Source organism: Canis aureus, chromosome 24 (assembly GCF_053574225.1).
Source record: "Canis aureus isolate CA01 chromosome 24, VMU_Caureus_v.1.0, whole genome shotgun sequence".
Classification (NCBI taxonomy): Eukaryota; Metazoa; Chordata; class Mammalia; order Carnivora; family Canidae; genus Canis; species Canis aureus.
In genome coordinates, this window is record NC_135634.1 from 9,489,591 (window position 1) to 9,507,622 (window position 18,032).

Consider the following 18,032-nt stretch of genomic DNA (forward strand, 5'->3'; position numbering starts at 1 on the left):
GTGATGTTCATGGTTTTTTAGTAATTTACTTCAAAAAGGCAATTAAAAATGATTTGTCTCAAAATAAAGAGATGTGTTAGTAAACATATCATTTATTTGCTAATAACTTACATAAGATGAAGAGATGACTGGAGGACTTCCCAGAAGTCAGATGAATGAAAAACCAAAAACAAGTCCAGATAACCATAAATAGATCATCTTCCTTCTGCAACTTGAACGTTTCCCCCCAGTCAGATCTTCTGATTTCATCTGCTGTAGCCTGGATGTAGGGTAATTACAATCCTATTCCTCTTTGTAATTCTGTGTTTAGAGGGAGTTTGGATTGTGGATTTATCTAGGGATAACAGAGATAAAGAAATATCCCAAGTTTTGCAAAGTAAAACCATAGCACCTCATACAGAAGGGATTAACAAGGACCCAGATGCCTCAGGAATAAGGTTTGGAGCCGTCTACAAGGCAAAGAACTCAGACAAGTTGGGGTCTGGCCATGGTGGAAAGAGTTGCTAAAGAAAAGTGATAAAACTGCTTGTTAGCAACCAATTGCTGAAATGAGGATGATGACATATACCACATTTCCTTCTTGTATCATGTAATGATAATGTCTTTGAACTAATTTATTTTTATCTCTTCCATTCCTTGGTATACATAGGATGTGTCGTGGTGGTGAACTTTACAAATTTACTTCAGAGCCTTCATAGTACCAGTATGAAATTGTGAGAAAACTGGGTGAGAAATGGATTTGGCCCAGATTTCCTGAATTCGGAGCTGGATGCAGTGAGACTCGTGGATTGTTTCCTTTTAGAAATAGGGTGAGTAAATTTTGATTCGTTCCCTTGAATTATGTTAAGGAGGAGTAACTGTTGATGTTATGACGCACATAAGAAGACTGGATATAGATCTTAGGCAAGTGGATACTTGTCATTCCTAGTGCTCATCTTCTTTGTTCTGTCTGCCTGGTGCACAAATCCAAACTCAGAATCGCCGGCTTTCTTGCCACTAAGTTGTGAACATTGGATGGAGCAACAATCAGGTGCCTTATGCAGGTATTCCTTTTGGAAGTGAGCCTCATGAGAAACAAGCTCTGTCCAGAGCTCCCATTTTGCTGAGGCAAGTGGAAGTGGGAGTGTCTGGCTTTGGGCAGGATAGTGTGAGGATGCCAGGTAGAATTCTTGAGGATGCCAAGTGATGTAGGACTATGTCCACCCAATGCCTGTTAGCTGCTAAAAATTCAATAAATTATTACTATTGATAGTAGTAGTAGCATCAGCAGCACATAACAGAGTTCTTTAACCCTGGATGTGTTTAAGCATGGATTGGATGACCACCTGCAATGTTGCAGAGTGCCTGGGTTAGGTAACTGGTATACGTCATGCTTTGCTTTTTTGTTATCCTTGTTTTTGTTTCTTAGGGGGAGCTGCTGTTTCCTTATCCTTTGTTATTCTAGAGGGCTTTATAAAGGGGTCCTACTTCCCTATCACCAGGTCATTGTGGACATATGACTTAGACTGGTCAATAGAATACTGTATTGTATGGACATAGTATATGGACATATTGAATGGACATGGACATAGTGATTTTCCCCCATGGAGGTGGATGGGCATCTGATCCAAAAGGGCCAATTCTAAGATTGATTCTGATGCTGGGTGGGGGTATCTATTTTTTTCTGAGATCATTACCTCCAAGACTTGAGCTTTCATGAGCATCTTTTTATGTAGTCAAAGACCCTGGCCTCCACTTGGGTGAAGACAAACAGAGGGAAATAGAGCTGCGAAATGAAGAAAGAGAGAGAGAGAAAGAGAATGAAAATAAAGTGTGTGTGTGTGAGAGAGAGAAAGAGAGTGAGGGAGGGAGGAGAAAAAAAGAGGAAGGCAATTGGAGGGAGAAAGAAAGGGAGGAGAGGAGGTAGGAATAGGAGGGAAGGGAAGGAAACAGGGAGAGAGGGACTCAACAGCATCTTCTGACACCTTCATCAATCTGTGCCTGAAGTTACAGAATGCATTTCCTAGTGATACGAGCTAACAATGCCATTTTGGATTTAAGCTTTGTTGGATTGAGTTTTTGTTTCTTGCAAGTGGGAAAGTTCTACCTGAAAGAGCAAACATAGCCTTTTTGAATCTGAGACACTGAAATTTTCTGTAGAGGAAAAGAGGAATATTTTCCTTTTTTTCTTGAGTACCAAACCATATGGAAACCAACATCATACCCCAGGTACATATTTTATTTTTCAAACAGAAATTCTGAAAATAGGTTTTTAAATCTATGTCTGGGCAAGGAAAAGTAAAGAGACAATATTTATAGGGTTGAAAATAGAAGATTGGGATGCCTGAGTGGCTCACTGGTTGAGCATCTGCCTTTGGCTCAGGGCATGATCCCAGAGTCCTGGGGTTGAGTCTCGCATCAGACTCCCTGCAGGCAGCCTGCTTCTCCCTCTGCTTGTGTCTCTGCCTCTCTCCGTGTCTCTAATGAATAAATGAATAAAATATTTAAAAAAGAAAATAAAAGATTGTAGTGATTAATTTCCCTAAAGGGGTCCACTCTTATCACCAAGCATTTCTATTCTTGTCACCAGAAAAACAATTAGGTGGGTCCCCGAGTCCAAATACCCATCTATACAGTGCTATTGATGAGGTTCTTTAACTTTATGAATGCAAAAAAAAAAAAAAAAAAAGAATATGACTAAACTCATAGGATGGGACAAGAAATTCTATAGAGAAATTCCAAAAACTCATTTTAAAACAAAAAAAGACCTATATGTCTTCAAAGAATAATTTGGGTTTTAACCAGATTTGGATTCCTCTTCTACCAGTCCATTTTTGAGCTGCTTCTTATTCTTGATACATTACTTACAGTACTGTTAAAAGATAATCTAATTTTGTTTAATCTTTGTAGCATCCTTTTATACAATGGGAAAGACAGGCTTTAAGAAACTAAGAAATTAGCTCAAGTTTCATGATTTGTAAGTATGGAGCCAGAGCAAGACTATGTGATTTAAATCTGTTTCCTTTTTCTTTTTAATTATTATTGTTGTGGTAAGAACATTAAACATGAGATCTACCACCTTGACAGATTTTTAAGTTCACAGTACAGTATTGTTAAATATAGGCACAGTGTTGTATGGCAGTTCTCTGGAACTTATTCATCTTACATAATTAACATTTTATACTCTGATTAGCAAACCCACTCCCCCACTTCTCCAGTCCCTGGCAATCACATTTTACTCTCTGTTTCTATGAGATTAACTATTGTTAGATATATCATATATGTGGAAACATACAGTGTTTCATTATGTGACTAACTTATTTCATTTAGCATAATGATCTCGTTTCATTCATGTTGTCATATATTGAAGGATTTCCTTCTTTTTTAAAAAAATTATTTATTTATTCATGAGAGACACACAGAGAGGCAGAGACACAGGCAGAGGGAGAAGCATGCTCCCTGCAGGGAGCCTGATGAGGGACTTGATCGCAGGACCCCAGGATCACAACCTGAGCCAGAGGCAGTCAGACACTCAACCACTGAGCCATGCACACGTTGCTTCCTTCTTGTTTAAGGCTGAATAATATTCCACTGTGTGTCTGTCATATTTTTTATCATATTTGTAATCCATTCAGCCATTGTTGGTTGTTTAAGTTTTTTCCACATCTTGGCTATTGTGAATGGTGTTGTAATATACTTTTTGGCCATTTGTAGATCTTTGGAGAAATGTCAGTTTAAGTCCTTAGCCCATTTTATGGTTGGGCTATTGGTTATTTTGCTATCAAGTTGTAGGAGTTCATTATATAGTTTGGAAATTAATCCCTTATCAGATAAATAGTGTGCAAATATTTTCTCCCATTCCATAGGTTGCCTTTCAATGCTATTTTTTTTCCTTTGCTGTAGTCCCACTGTCTATTTGTGTTTTTGTTAACTGTGCTTTTGGTGTCATCTCCATGAAATCATTGTCAAGACCAAACCTTTTACCCTATGTTTTATTCTAGGAGTTTTATGATTTCAGATCTTCTGTTTAAGTATTTATGCCATTTTCAGTTGTTTTCTATATATGATATACAATAAGGGTCTGATTTTATTCTTTGCATGTAGATATCCAGTTTTCCCAGCACCACTTGTTGAAGAAACTATCCTTTCCCCATTGTACAGTTCTGACACCCTTGTTAAATATCAGTTGACTGTATATGTGTAGATTTATTTCTGGGGTTTGTATTCTGTTCCATTGGCCTAGACAGGCCAGTAGTGTTTATGCCAGTACCATCGTGTTTGAATTACTGTAGCTTTATAATGTAGCTTGAAATCAAAAAGTGTAATGCCTCCAGCTTTGTTGTTCTTTCTTGGGAGTGTTTGGTTGATTAGAATTCTTTGTAGTTCCATATGAAAGTTTTTCCTCTAACATCAGGACGAAGGGAAGGATGCCCACAGTGACCACTTTTATTCAACACAGAACAAGAAGTCCTAGCCAGAGCAATTAAGTGAGAAAAATTGCCCCTGTTTGCAGATGACATAATCTCATATGTAAAAAACTTTGAGGATTCCAGAGAACAACTTAAAATAAACTCAGTAATATTGCAGGATAAAAAATCAATTTATGAAAATTAGTTTTTCTATACACTAACAATGAATTGCCTGAAAAGGAAATTAGGAAAACAATCTCATTTACAGTAGTATCAAAAAGAATAAAATATTTAGGAATAAACTTAACTAAGGAAGGAAAATTTTGTACACTGAAAACTATAAAATATTGATGAAGGGAATTAAAGAAGATACAAATAAATAGAAAAATATCTCCATGTTTATGGATTAAGAAACTTAACATTGTTAAAATGTCCATACTACCCAAAGCAATCCAGATTTAATGCAATCTCCATTAAAACCCAATGACATTTTTTTTACAGAAATTGAAAAAACAATTCCAAAACTCATATTGAACCACAAAGGACTGAAGATAGCCAAAATTATTTCTAAAATGTGTGCTATTGATGTGATAATGACATAATGAAAAAAATATCTCTAAAAAGAAAATGTAGGAAAATAATTAAGTGTAGATATGCAGTATATACTGTAGCTGGCACACAAACACCAATTCTACATATCTCTTACCAACTCTGTGTTCAGTGATGCTATTTGGTTATTTGAAATCAGAAATAATAGGAGTATTTACACCACAGAAAGTGGCAGACTCTACAAATCAGGACTTTTATTTGGAAAGCCAGTTGTTAAAGCTTTAACAGCACACCACCGCCTGCATGTTAATGAACATCATGGCTCATTTTTATTTTCACAAATTAGTGCACACATAAAAATATATAACATATATAATGATATTAATATAATTATTCTTAATATTTATTTTAAAAGAATTCATTTCCACTCAGTCTAAAATTTGGAGTTTTGAAATTAAAGATTTAAATAGACTCTAAAGCAACCAGTATAATTTAAGAAACTAAAATTAAGGAAGTATTCCTTTTCAAGATAAATTTTGACATGAAAAACATTTCAAAAGGTATTTTGAGACATAGAATTTGGTCTTTAAACTGGTATATGGGTATCAGAGATTAGGATGCCAAGTATATTTAATGAGGTATCATGTTACTTCAATCCTTTTCAGGGACTGTGGGGTAGGAAAGAAAATCTTGGCTATGGCAGCCGTAAGTACCAGCATTCTAGTCTCCTGTCAACCTGGGCTAACTTTTCACTCAGAAAATACAGTCACCTTATCCTTACTCCCCTAGAGCAGTACACCAACCTGATAGTAGAAACATATTATTGAGACAGTGCTTCACTATAATTGACATCATAGTGATATCAAGGTAGTTTCTTAAGGAGGAAAGATGTCAGTCAGGTAGAAATATTTTGGTGGCAAATGAACAATTAGGATGACAGAGCTATCTCATCACTGAGAGCAGCTTAATAGGAGAGCCCCCTTGGAACCTTCACTTTTTAAAAGTTGAAACACTCTGATTGGTTCAGGAGGCAGTGGAAAATCCATATATAGAGCTTAAGTTTTGCTTGTTATATAAATGTAAAATCTTCCTCTTCTCTTGCATTACAACAAAATATGACAATGGAAATATAAAATGAATTGATTATTAAAATAGAATCCAACAAATCTGGAAGCCTACACTGAGTAACAACTTTGTGTGAGAGTCTGAGATACTAATAATTTATTAGAAGAAAAAGGATAGGGAATCCCTGGGTGGCTCAGTGGTTAAGTATCTGCCTTCAGCCCTGGGCATGATCCTGGAGTCCCGGGATTGAGTCCCACATCAGGCTCCCTGCATGGAGCCTGATTCTCCCTCTACCTGTGTCTCTGCCTCTCTCTCTCTCTCTATATATATATATATATCTTTCATGAATAAATAACATTTAAAAATCTTTAAAAGAAGAAGAAGAGGAAGAAAAAAAGTATATATACATGTGGACGAATAGGTATTAATATGGGGAAGTAAATAAGGTCAAAAGTGTGAGAGATGTATATTTTACAAGAGATAAGGAAAAAAAGAAATCACTGCTAAGTTGTGATGAACGATTGCAAGGATCAAGTGGGATATAATCTGGTCTTTGATCACTCTATTTGGAATGGATAGAAACTAAGGACAGAGAGTGAGTATTCATCTTTAGCAAATATGTGAATATTTCTAACTGGAAAATAGAGATGTGAATGACATACAGACCCATATTCTCTCTGTATCAATGTTTTTGTCTGGGAGCTAGCTAAGGGAACTAAATCTAACTATTCTGCATGTGTGACCTCCATGGGCTCCCAAAGTGAGGGCTAAGGTGCTATGAATTGGGCTAGTAGAAAAAGCACTGGCCTAAGAATAAAGAGACCCATGCCCTCATCCTGTCTGCACCACTGACTTCATTTGTTTCTCTTATTTATAAAACCAGCCAGGTAGGGTATTGAAGCCTAACAATCCCTTCAAGTTCTTAAATTCCTTGATAATGCCTGGAACCACAGGGCCATTTGCGATGTCACTCTTCAAGTATGCTAAACACTTTGTCCTTTTGGTCATTGCTCATATAGGAGTCTGTGTTCCTCAGACAGCCAGTTCACACTTTGCTCTGTTGTATGCCAGGTCATTTTTACTACTAATTCTCAAAATTGAGATCAGATGTATTAGTTCCTTAAGATTTACATTCAGGTAGTTCTCAGTTTTGACTGCTCATTAAAATATCCAGAGGACAGACACTTAAAACTACTATGTCCCACTTGGGGATTCTGATTTAGTTGGTCTTGGGTGTAGCCTGGGCGTGGAGATCTTCAAAAGCTTCCCAGGTGATCCTACTGTGCATCTTGTGTTGAGAACTATTGTATGTAGGACAGTTTCAGGTCCTTATTAGCAGCATTAGTTTTATAAGTCATATCCTGCAGTCTGGCAAGACTAACTTCAGTTTCCTAATTTGCCTACGTGATTCTACAAGCAGTAGATCAGTCCTATGTTGGCTGGTGAGAGAGCTCTCTGTTAAGCCTGTCCTAGGTCCCAAACCTCTCCTCCCCAAAACAAAACTCTTACCCTTAGTAGAAATAGAATGGTAGGGAAAAGGCTTGTTCAAGCCCTGCCTCATCTGAAACACCTGTAAAACTTATCACAGAAGCTGAGGATTCAGTATAGATAGGAAAAGCCTGGGAACTTACTCCCAAATAATGTATTTAATGCTTTTAGTAATAGATGGAGCCTCAAGATAAAATGATGCAATTCTAAAGGAAAAGCCACTACACATAGCTTGGTAATGATATCTAAAGGAATAGGCTTTAATGAATACTAGGATACCAATATTTAAAGCAAGTCAAAAAGCTTTCTAAGCCAGTAAAGATAGCACCTGCAATTTTTAACATGTTGTCATTCAGGAAGGACTACCTAGGAAAAACAGGGAAAATAGATTACTGCAAAATGAAAAGCATATGGTGTGCAACTGAACAAATTTGGCATACTTGTCCAAAGTAAATGCTTTCTAAATATAATCACTCTGTGTCACACAGTGATTCCACAGGATTCCATAGGGGAAAAAAAAAAAAAGCCTTTGACCACATGGCCAAATTAAAAGAACATTCTTTGGAGTGAAATTATTCTTTGTTTACAATGTGTGTGTTCTTGTCTTTTAAATGACAAGTGCTATTTTACCATAATGTGTCTTCAATCAAGCAGCTGAGTTAAATTCTTTAGCCTTGGGGGAAAACTAGTACAGAAGTCAGGAGAGAGGGGCGCCTGGGTGGCTCAGTGTTTTAGTGCTTACCTTCGGCCCAGGGCGTGGTCCTGGAGTCCTGGGATCCAGTCCCACGTCAGGCTCCCTGCGTGGAGCCTGCTTCTCCCTCTGCCTGTGTCTCTCATGAATTAAAAAAAAAAGAAGAAGAAGAAGAAGTCAGAGGAGAATATTGAATTCCAGGGATCCACCTAGGGTCTTCCTAATGCTGTTTGATTGTGTGCAGCAAAATAGAGAGGTTACTATTGAAGGTATTAAATCATTCTCTGAGGAGGGATTTAAGAAGTCCAGGGTAAGCAGAATTTCTCCACCTTGGGGTATGTGAGGGCCGTAAAGTGGAAGCTAGCGAAAAAAAGAACAATGCAAATCATTTTGGGTATCAGTTGTTACAACAAAAACTATTCTCCGAACTCATATGTTAAAACAACCATGTTATTTTATATCTTAACTATTTGATCGATCTTTTGAGCAAAGCTGAGCTGGGAGATACTTCTGCTCCATGTGACATCACTCTTTGGTACTTAGCTGGTGGCTGGGCTGGTCTGAAAGGGTCCAACTGACCTGTCAACATGCCTGGGGGCCTTGGTGGCCACCTGGAAGGCTGAACTCAGCTGAGCCATTTCCTTCCTCCTGTGACCTCAGGACCTCTCCACATGACCAATGTACCTGTTATAGGGCAGGGCAGGGCTCTTAGAGGCTAGGCAGAAGCAGCCGGTCCTCTTAGAAGTCAGACCCAGAATGGTCATCATTCTGCCATACTCCATTGGTCAAAGTAGTCACAGGCCAGCCCTAATTCAAAGAGTAGGGAAACAAATCACACTTTTCTGTAGGAAGAGTATTAAGAATGCACAGCTACCATTAATATTCCAGGCAGCTTGCCCTCTGGCCACAAATGCTTTAGATTCCTCCCACAAGACTCCCAAAGTCTTGTTCCACTATGGCATTGGCTTGGAGTCCAGGATCTCATTTTCTGAGTCAGGTCTAGATGTAGATGAGGCGTTTCAGGTATAATTACTCCAATACATGCCCTATTGCTTTGAAGACCTGTGAATTAAAGAGACAAAGTATCTGCCTCAGTATACAATGGTTCTGTGGTAAGCACTCCCATTTTAAAGCAGGAAAATGGGAGGTACATAGTTGTGACTGCTTGATTAGGGTCCAGTGCTATTCCCTTGGAATGATTTTCCTCCATTTTTGGGTCTATCAGTTATCCACTGATAAGTAATAAATAATTCCAGACCCTAAGGGGGGTCTGGAACAATGTATTATTAAGACATTGTATTAAGACAACGATGTATTATTCCCTGTCATATTTCTGTCAGGTAACTGGACTCAACAGTTTCCACTTGCTGAGATGTGCTTACAGTCAATCTTGACTAGGGCTTGCAGTCACCTGAAGGCTCACCTCTATTGTCTTGCCAGAGTTCTAGTTACAAGACTGGGCTCTTAATAAACCTGCTTACTCTCAGCTCCATACCCCCTCTGCAATGGTTGGGATTGGAACTCTGAAAAATTGTATTTCCCAAATGCCCTTGTTTGCTGGTGTCTATTAGATTTTGCCAGTGAAAAGCACTCAAGGAAGTATCAGAGGCAAGAAGAGAGATAGTTTCATTCTACATTTTCCAGTTTCTTTCAGCTTCGTTGCAGTTGAAACAGACACTTGGTTCTAAGCCGAGCTTTTTTTTTTTTTTTAAATTGGGGTATAATTTATATAACATTATATTAATTTCAGGAGTATATGTAATGATGCAGTATTTGTATATATTGCAAATTGATCATGACAATAAGTCCATGTAACATCCTTCACCATATATAATCACAGATTTTTTTCTTGTGATGAGATATTTTAAGATCCACTCTCCTAGCTACTTTCAAATATGCAATACAGTATTATCAACTATAGTCACCATGCAGGACATTATATCCCCATGACTTGTTCATTTTATAACTGGAAATTTGTACCTTTGATCTCTTTCACCCATTTTGCCCACTTCCCACCCTCACCTTAGGTAACCCCCAGTGTATGCTCTATATTTATGAGAACCCCAGATTCTTTGGACACCAATGACTGAGCATCCTTCCTCAGGTTAAGTATCAGTTGTGTGAACCTTACCGGACAGGTTTGAACACCAGCCCCAAGAGCCCCATCTTGAACTCCTAGGTTCTTGTAACCCCTGCTTTCCCTCAGGTAACACTGGAACAGACTCCTACAGTTATTAATCTCTGAGGGACCTCAGCATGCTTTTTTGCTTTTTCAACCCCACCATATTTATAAAACCAATCCCTTTTATGTGATATGGTATAATTTCTGTTTTTATGACTGGAACTTAATGGATGTAAAGACTAAACCAATTGCTTTCTTTCTTGTGTTTCTTGCCTGGTTTAGGAAAGCTGTTGTAGCCTATGTTCCTGAGCTCATTTTTATGGCCATGTTTAATATGCCCTCTCTCTGCCTCAAGTAGGTCAGCCCTTTTCAGAAATCAATTGCATAAGTATTTGAAGAAATCTCTCTTAATCTGAGGAGCACATGCTACAAGTTTACCACCATCTTTCCTAACAACAACAACAACAAAAATTATTAAAACTAAAATGGGGTCAAGCAGACTCTTCATTAAGATCCATGGCCAAGCCCCACTGGTCTATGTGGATTCACTCATATCAAACAGCTCCCTAGGTGTTATTCCAGATTCTCCTGTTATGTTCCATGGCTGCAGCTCGGGCCAAAGTTGTACATATCAGTGACAGCCATATTTGTGCAATTGAACCACCCCCTTCACCTTGCAATGTTCTGTGGCCTCCGAATTTGAAGTGCATATTTTATAAGCATCCTCCAATTTTAGAGGAAAATTCTATATCACGTCGCTAAAGGCAGTACTGCAGGATTTGACAAAGTATCTAGTTCAGTTGTTCTCAGCATACCAGTTCAAAAAGCTGCATTTCATACACTATTCACACTCCTTTATCACTAGGTTCAGACACTCTCCCAGGCAAATGTTCTTTCAGATCAAATATTATCCTATTGTGTCATCTTTGGAAACTCCCAGGTGGATATTATTTCCGCTACTCTTCCTCTTTATATAAGAGAATATTGGAGAGAGGGTTCCATAGCTGAGTTTAGGTGTGGAATCTGCTATTTAAATGCTGTCCCTTAGGTCTAATCCAAACTATCTGGTCCACAGGCCTACCCACAGCATGTGTCCATGCTGTGTCTGCATTACTAGCAAAGGTCCATTGTCTAGAGGGTCAAATTATTCTTTGTAGCTGATGGTATCTATGACCCAAGCCCTCTGCTGTCATGGAAGAGAGTTGTTTCTCTGGGAAATCTATCTGGGACTCTGGGATTTGACTTCAGGGGTTTATTAGAGAATATTCTCTGGGACAACACTGACATAGGAGCACAGGAAGGAGGATTGAGCAGCAGATATTGAAATGCAGTACAGCTGCAGCAGAAGCTTCAGCGATCCCAAAATCAAGTGAAGGGGATCTGAACATTGGGCATCCTCAATCACTGGATATTGGCTACCTCTAGGAACAGGGAATAATGTTGGATGAGGCAGCTGCATTCAGCCAAAATGACGTCCCAGAGAGTAATGCAGCTGGATCTGAATGATGCACCAGAGGACAGACTACAGTCTAGCTCTTGCTTGGATCCACTTGCTTCATATAAGTTCAGTACATTTAGGAAAAGCTCCCCCAAGATTCTGGTAGTTTTCTTTTCCTGGGAAAATTTTCAAGATGATGTTTATTGGGATGAAATATAGCCCCCTTTGCTGAAACTGATCTCAAGACCACAATTAATGCTAATCATCATCCTTCTCTACTACTTATTCCAGATTCCACTTTCGCTTTTTTAGGACCTCTGCTGTTATAGGTGACTTTCCTGGTAAGGTGGCCTAGAACCTCATGCTGAGGTGTCTAAGCCTCTGGACGCCTTGTCCTTCTAAGATCATGGTTATTGTCCTGGTTCATTTACTATCAAAACTGAACAAAGGAATACAAAGAGCTACTACAGTGATCATCTAGTGCCAAAGATCTTTTCTTTGCAACCAATGTGCAATGAGACCTCTGTCTCCTTCTAATGACCAGATTAATTGCTCCTGCCAATTGGTTACTACTCCTTCTTTGATTGAAAGTCTTTTAGTACAAGAAGCCTAAGTAACTCAGCACCAGCCATACTTAAAGCTAAATTGGACTGTTTCTGTGTCCCCTGATGGAGGCATTCCCTTTCTAGGAACTGGAAACTTTAGATCTATAAAGCCTAAAGCTGTGGGGATAGGAAGAACAAATTCCCAGGTGGGACACTGAGTGATGATAACAGAACAGTTCCTACATAAATATTTTGATTCTCAGACCAATGTATTCACCTACTGCGAACACAGTATTATACATTGTCACAGCATGATTTAGCATGTTACTGTATCCTGGAGGACAGCATACCATATACACAGGGTATTCTTTCCAAGTTGGCTCTTCAACTGCACCTTCAAGAAGTTCATCTCTCCTTATTAGGCTGGCAGCCTCCAGATAGTATGGTAATGTGAAAGGACTTGTGAATTCTGTGGTCACATGCCAACTGCTACAACTCATTTGCCAGGACCTGCATGCCTTGGTCCATGTAATGTCATGTGAGGTTTTCATCTCACTGGATGAAATCTCTAAGTCCTAAAATAATGGTATTGTCTGAGGCTGGGAGGAAAGGAAGGCAAATCCATACTTGGAATATGTTTCAATGTTAGTCACTATGAAGTACTACCTATATTGGTTTCCTAGGGCTCCTATAAAAAAGTATCACAAACTGGGTGGCTTAAAATTACAGAATTTTATTCTCTCAGAATTCTAGGGCCCCAAAATCACAGTTTCAGCAGGGCCATGCTCCACTGAGACTCTGGGGGAGAATGCTTACTTCTTCCTGCCTTCTGGTAGTTTCCTTCAGTCCTTGTTTCCTGTTTTACAGTTGCATAACTACAATACATACCTCCATCTTCATGTAGTGTTCTTCCTGTGTGTCTGTGTTTTTTCTTATAAGTGTACCTGGATTAGGACCCACTCTAATGACCTCATCCTAACTTGGTTACATTTCAAAACCCTGCTTCCAAATAAGATCACACAGGTTCCAGTCACTAGGACATCAACATATCTTTTAGGAGACACAGTTCAACCCATAACACTACCCCTTCAAAGGTAACAGGGATCCAATGTAGTCAACTTAACACTAAGCAGCTGGCTGGACTTTTTGAGGGATGGTGTCTTATTGGAGGCACATTGTTGGTCCATGTTATGGGTCAGTTTGATATTCAATGGTACCAGTAGCTATGTCAGTCTTACTTGATGGAAGGTCATGTTGTTTGACTCATGCATAGTATCTCCTGGGGCACCTGACTGGCTGTGTCAGTAGGGCATGCAACCTTTGACCTCAGCATTGTGATTTCAAGCCCTATGTTGCAGGTAGAGATTATTTTTAAACAATAGCATCCATCTCTCCCACCAGAGCTACACCATCCTATAGCACTGGAGTGAAAAATTACAAGAGACTGTCTTGTGTCAAGTAGCTAAGTCATTCTGCCTAGTTGGGTGTCATGCCTGTTCTGAGCAGTAACTATCTGAGGGGTATTAACCTGAAATACAAAGATATTTTCACTTGATGTTCATTCTCATAGGTTCATCTAGTTGCTTTACCCAAGATCTTTGCTTTTCCTTTAAGCCCCTGACCAGCCAACCAGGCCATTTGCTACTGTTCAAGAGCCTGACTTAATATTTCTTTGAGCTACCTTTCTTTCTACACATTGTGAAAGACCAGATGCACTGTTTATAGCCCTGGAAGCCCATTGGAAGAATTTCTTCTCATGTTATCATTTAGGACCACTTGCCATGGGGTACGAGGGCAACAGAAGTCCACTTCTATCTTGTACCCACATACTGCACCAACTATTCATGAACTAAGCTTGGTTTGCTTACTCCTTGGTTAGAGGGCTATAGGGATACCCTGCCCTCAGCCCATGTTGTTAGAGGTATAAGCTGAGACAAAGGTGCCAGTATAACAGTAGTGGATGACAAGCAGGTTTGGGTCACCTGCTTTTACAGTCTACTTTTGCCCTCTGGCTCTGCTCATGCCTGATCCTGGACATCTCACTGCCATTTAACACTGGATTCTTCCTGAACCACTGGGCCTCCTGATTTGATGGGTCTGACAAAACCCAGCTCATGATGGGCAGCTCTGGCTGCAGAGTCACTTGATGGCATATGCCAAGTATTCTGTCTTGATCAAGGCCCAAAAGCATGTCAAGATCTACATTTCAATTGGTGTATAATACTCTGCCACAAATATCTTCAAAAACTTTAGGGGTCAAAAAAAAACTTTAGGGGTCACAACAGTGTGATTCTTCTACTGGGGCTTGCCCTAAATTCCATGTGACGTCTTTTGCCTCCTCAGATTTCTCTGTTATCTACTGTTTACCTGACTGTATGGCCCAAGTGAGAAGCTGCTTCCACAGTAGCCCGAATCTTCTGCTAAACTCTTTTCTGAGCCACACTCAGAGTGAATAGCCATCTAGACACTTATTTAATTGTTTAGAGAAGTATCCCCAGTATAGATGGCACAGCAGCTGCAGTTAAAGCTACAACTATCTTGAGTTGGCAGTAATCCATGGTCACCCTCCAATATCTGTCAGACTCCTGTTGGAGCCAGTCTTATGAATTAGAAACATAAAGGAAGCCACCATCTCTGAATTCGTTAGGTCTTTAAGGGTTGCACTAATTTATGCCATTTCCCTTGTGATTTACTTTCATAGCTAGAAGAAGGGTACTTCCAGAGGCTTCCACTCAGCTTTCTCAACTACCATGCTCTTGCCAGCACACCAAGAAATATGTGTGCCAACCTCATATATGTCTATTCCCATTGTACTTTGAGAGACTGGAGCAATGACCTCTCTCTTGACAAGAGTTCCTGCTGTGGAACTAGATCTGGGTTGAAATAACATGTACTATCTGGTCTACATGAGTCTTACTTCTATGAAGATACCCTTGATGATGTTAGTTCCTAGGTATCAACATCAACTCAGATTTTGGATCCAACAGTTCTCAAATGTCTGGTTCATAAGTATATAGTGGCACTTCGCCTTCCATAGCACATGATTACCCAAGGAAATGGCTGAATCCCTTTAGAGAATGACTGGAGGAGTTATTACTGGTTGTAGTGGTGCCAATTCCTTCCTCTTGGGCCTAACTTCTAGGTCCGTGGGCTCCAGGTCTGAAAAATGGCTTAGGTCTGGAAACCTGGCAAAGGATAGGGACTTTTTATTTGGGACAGCTTCCCCCAGCATTCTGATTATCCATCCTTGATTTATTTTGGTAGTATAGATGGAGCAATATGTTGTTGGCTGCCCATCTATTTTGTTCTTAGGGTTGCTGTCTTATACCAGCCATCACTTTATCTCTTTGCAAATCAGGCTTCCTGGCTCCCTGACCTTGCCTCTTATTATAATAATTATAATGTACCCACCTTACATATCTCTAAGGGAGAGCATCACCTCCATTTCTTTTATTTTAAGATCCTAGCTATGGATCAGGCATCACATGGGAGCCTGTTAGAAATGCAGAATTTCAGACCCCAAACCAGTTCTACTGAATCAGAATCTTCATTTTAACAATCTCTTCAAGTGATTTCTATGCTTGAAAAGCTCTACACAAATCTTGCTTTCGTTTTCAACCCCAGACTTATAAACCAAAGCATAATTACTCCTCCAGTTTTAATGCTATAGTTTTAAATATAGGTTCTCTTTTGACACTTACAGTCCATGCCATTATAGATCAGCAGGCTGGGCCCAGACCTTTCCCCTGATGTTGTCATTAACAGAACTGTAGAAATCATTAAACAAAATCAAGAACTGTGTTTATCCAACCTAATCATACAAATTTATGTAAAATCCCTTGCCTTCATTATAGTCATTAGTGAATGAAAACATTTTTGTACTTCCACAAGTACATTTCATTTTTAAACATCATACATTTTATACCAAAGCTTTCAAGCCACCACTTTTACCTATGAGATCAAGGACGTGGACAGAAACGTCATTTAACCATTCATTGACAGACTGTGCTGTGACAATTAATTGCTTTATGTTGTAACTTTAGCAAGCACAAGCATAAGTTTTGCTTGATCAATAGCCACACTATTGAAATTAGTGCTGGGGAAAAAAGCTAGGTCCAATAATAGTAGAGATTGGTAAAACTTACCCAAGCGGACCTTTGTGAGGTAAGCCTAGAAGTCCTATGTGCAATTCTAGGGAGCATGGCAACCCTTTGGAAGACATTTTGGCTATATCTCTAAAATGCATGTACCATTTGACCTAGAATTTCCATTTGTATCAATCAGGATTGATTTGGCTGAATGCAACCAAATCCAATTAGTGACTTAACCAAATAGAGCTTATTTTTGTCCTAAGGAATAAATCTAGCATAAGGCATTCATCTGTTATTGGCATGTGAGTTGCATCCTCATGATTAGAATATATCTCATACCAAACAAATTCCAGAGTAAAGTATAAAGGTCAAAAGACAAAAGGGACATGTCCAGTTGGGCCTGCACCCTATAGTAAGCTTTCCCTGAAGGGAAAATCTATTATATTTCCTTATATATCATTGACTTTGTCTCCTCAGTCACTTTTCACTTGCTGCCTAAGTACAAAAGAGTTCAGGAAGCTGAGCATTAGAAGCAGGGCACTTTGTCACCCCACACAAAACTGGGGAGAGAAAGGAAGAGTGGGCATTGGGTGGACATCTAGCTATGGCTGTCGCATCATCACTAGAAATATATCCTTCAGATTTATTCTCAGCAATATACAATGATGTGTGCAAAAGCGCTCATGACAGCAAAAATCTAGCAATAATATTAATGACCATCAGTTGAGGACTTGTAAAGCTAATTTTTAATTTATAATATGAAAAACTATGCAACAATTAAAAATGAAGTTTATGTGGACAGGTGTCCAAAATGCAATTAAGTGAAGAAAGAAAGCTGAACTATTTAGAACTACAAAGAAATATATCTATTTTTATATACACTTATTGATACATATATGTAAAATACATATATAGATATTTAAATGATTCCATTAGAGAAAAAAGAGAGAGAAAGAATTAATTAGATAAAGGTAGTACAAGTAGAAAGATGAAAAAGTCCTGGAATAATACACAATAGAATATAAATGGTATTTTCCTCTGGGATGTGGAAATGGGAAGCTGGGTTTAGGGGTGCAATGGGCTTTTACATCCTTTGGTAATGATTGAAAATTTTTAAAAACTTTTATTTAAAATGAATAATAAGGCATTAATATCAAGACATAAGAAAAAAGCAATTATAAGTATTTTATTAAGTAAATGTATCACTTGTGTAACTGAAGATAAAGGACAAAGCTTCCAGACTGGCCTGAAGGCTAGTCCTGGCTGTATTTCTCCATAATTCTGTCATCCTATTGTTGGCTTTGTTCTTAAACTGACTTTTCTCAAGTGACACAATAGCTATAGCAGTTCTTGGGCTTATATCAATATGCAATAGCATCTGGAAAGAAAGGAGAGAGTCATCTGGCTCTCCCTTTTAAAAACAATGTTAAGATCTTTTACAGAAATCTTTGGCATATCTGCCTCATGTCTCATTGTTGTAACTTTGGAGTGGCCACTGTGGCCTGGGGAATATGATGTGTTGTTGGGTTTAGACTCGGCTCCCTAAGGCCTCAGTTCCACCAGTGGTTTTTAGTCCTGATTGCTATATTAGTTTGTGAGGACTGCTGTAACAAAGTACAGCAAACTGGGTGGCACACACAACAGAAGTTTATTGC

At 38.9% G+C, this 18,032-nt stretch overlaps 1 long non-coding RNA gene across 6 annotated transcripts in view; it reads left to right on the forward strand.

Annotated features, from left to right (window-relative positions):
• The window catches only part of LOC144295735 (uncharacterized), a 240,340-nt gene that overhangs the window by 64,416 nt on the left and 157,892 nt on the right, over positions 1-18,032 (forward strand). For all 6 annotated transcript variants that reach the window (XR_013362825.1, XR_013362826.1, XR_013362824.1 and 3 more), the window contains one exon: positions 650-809. This is a non-coding gene — a long non-coding RNA (uncharacterized LOC144295735). The remainder of the gene's footprint in view (positions 1-649; positions 810-18,032) is intronic.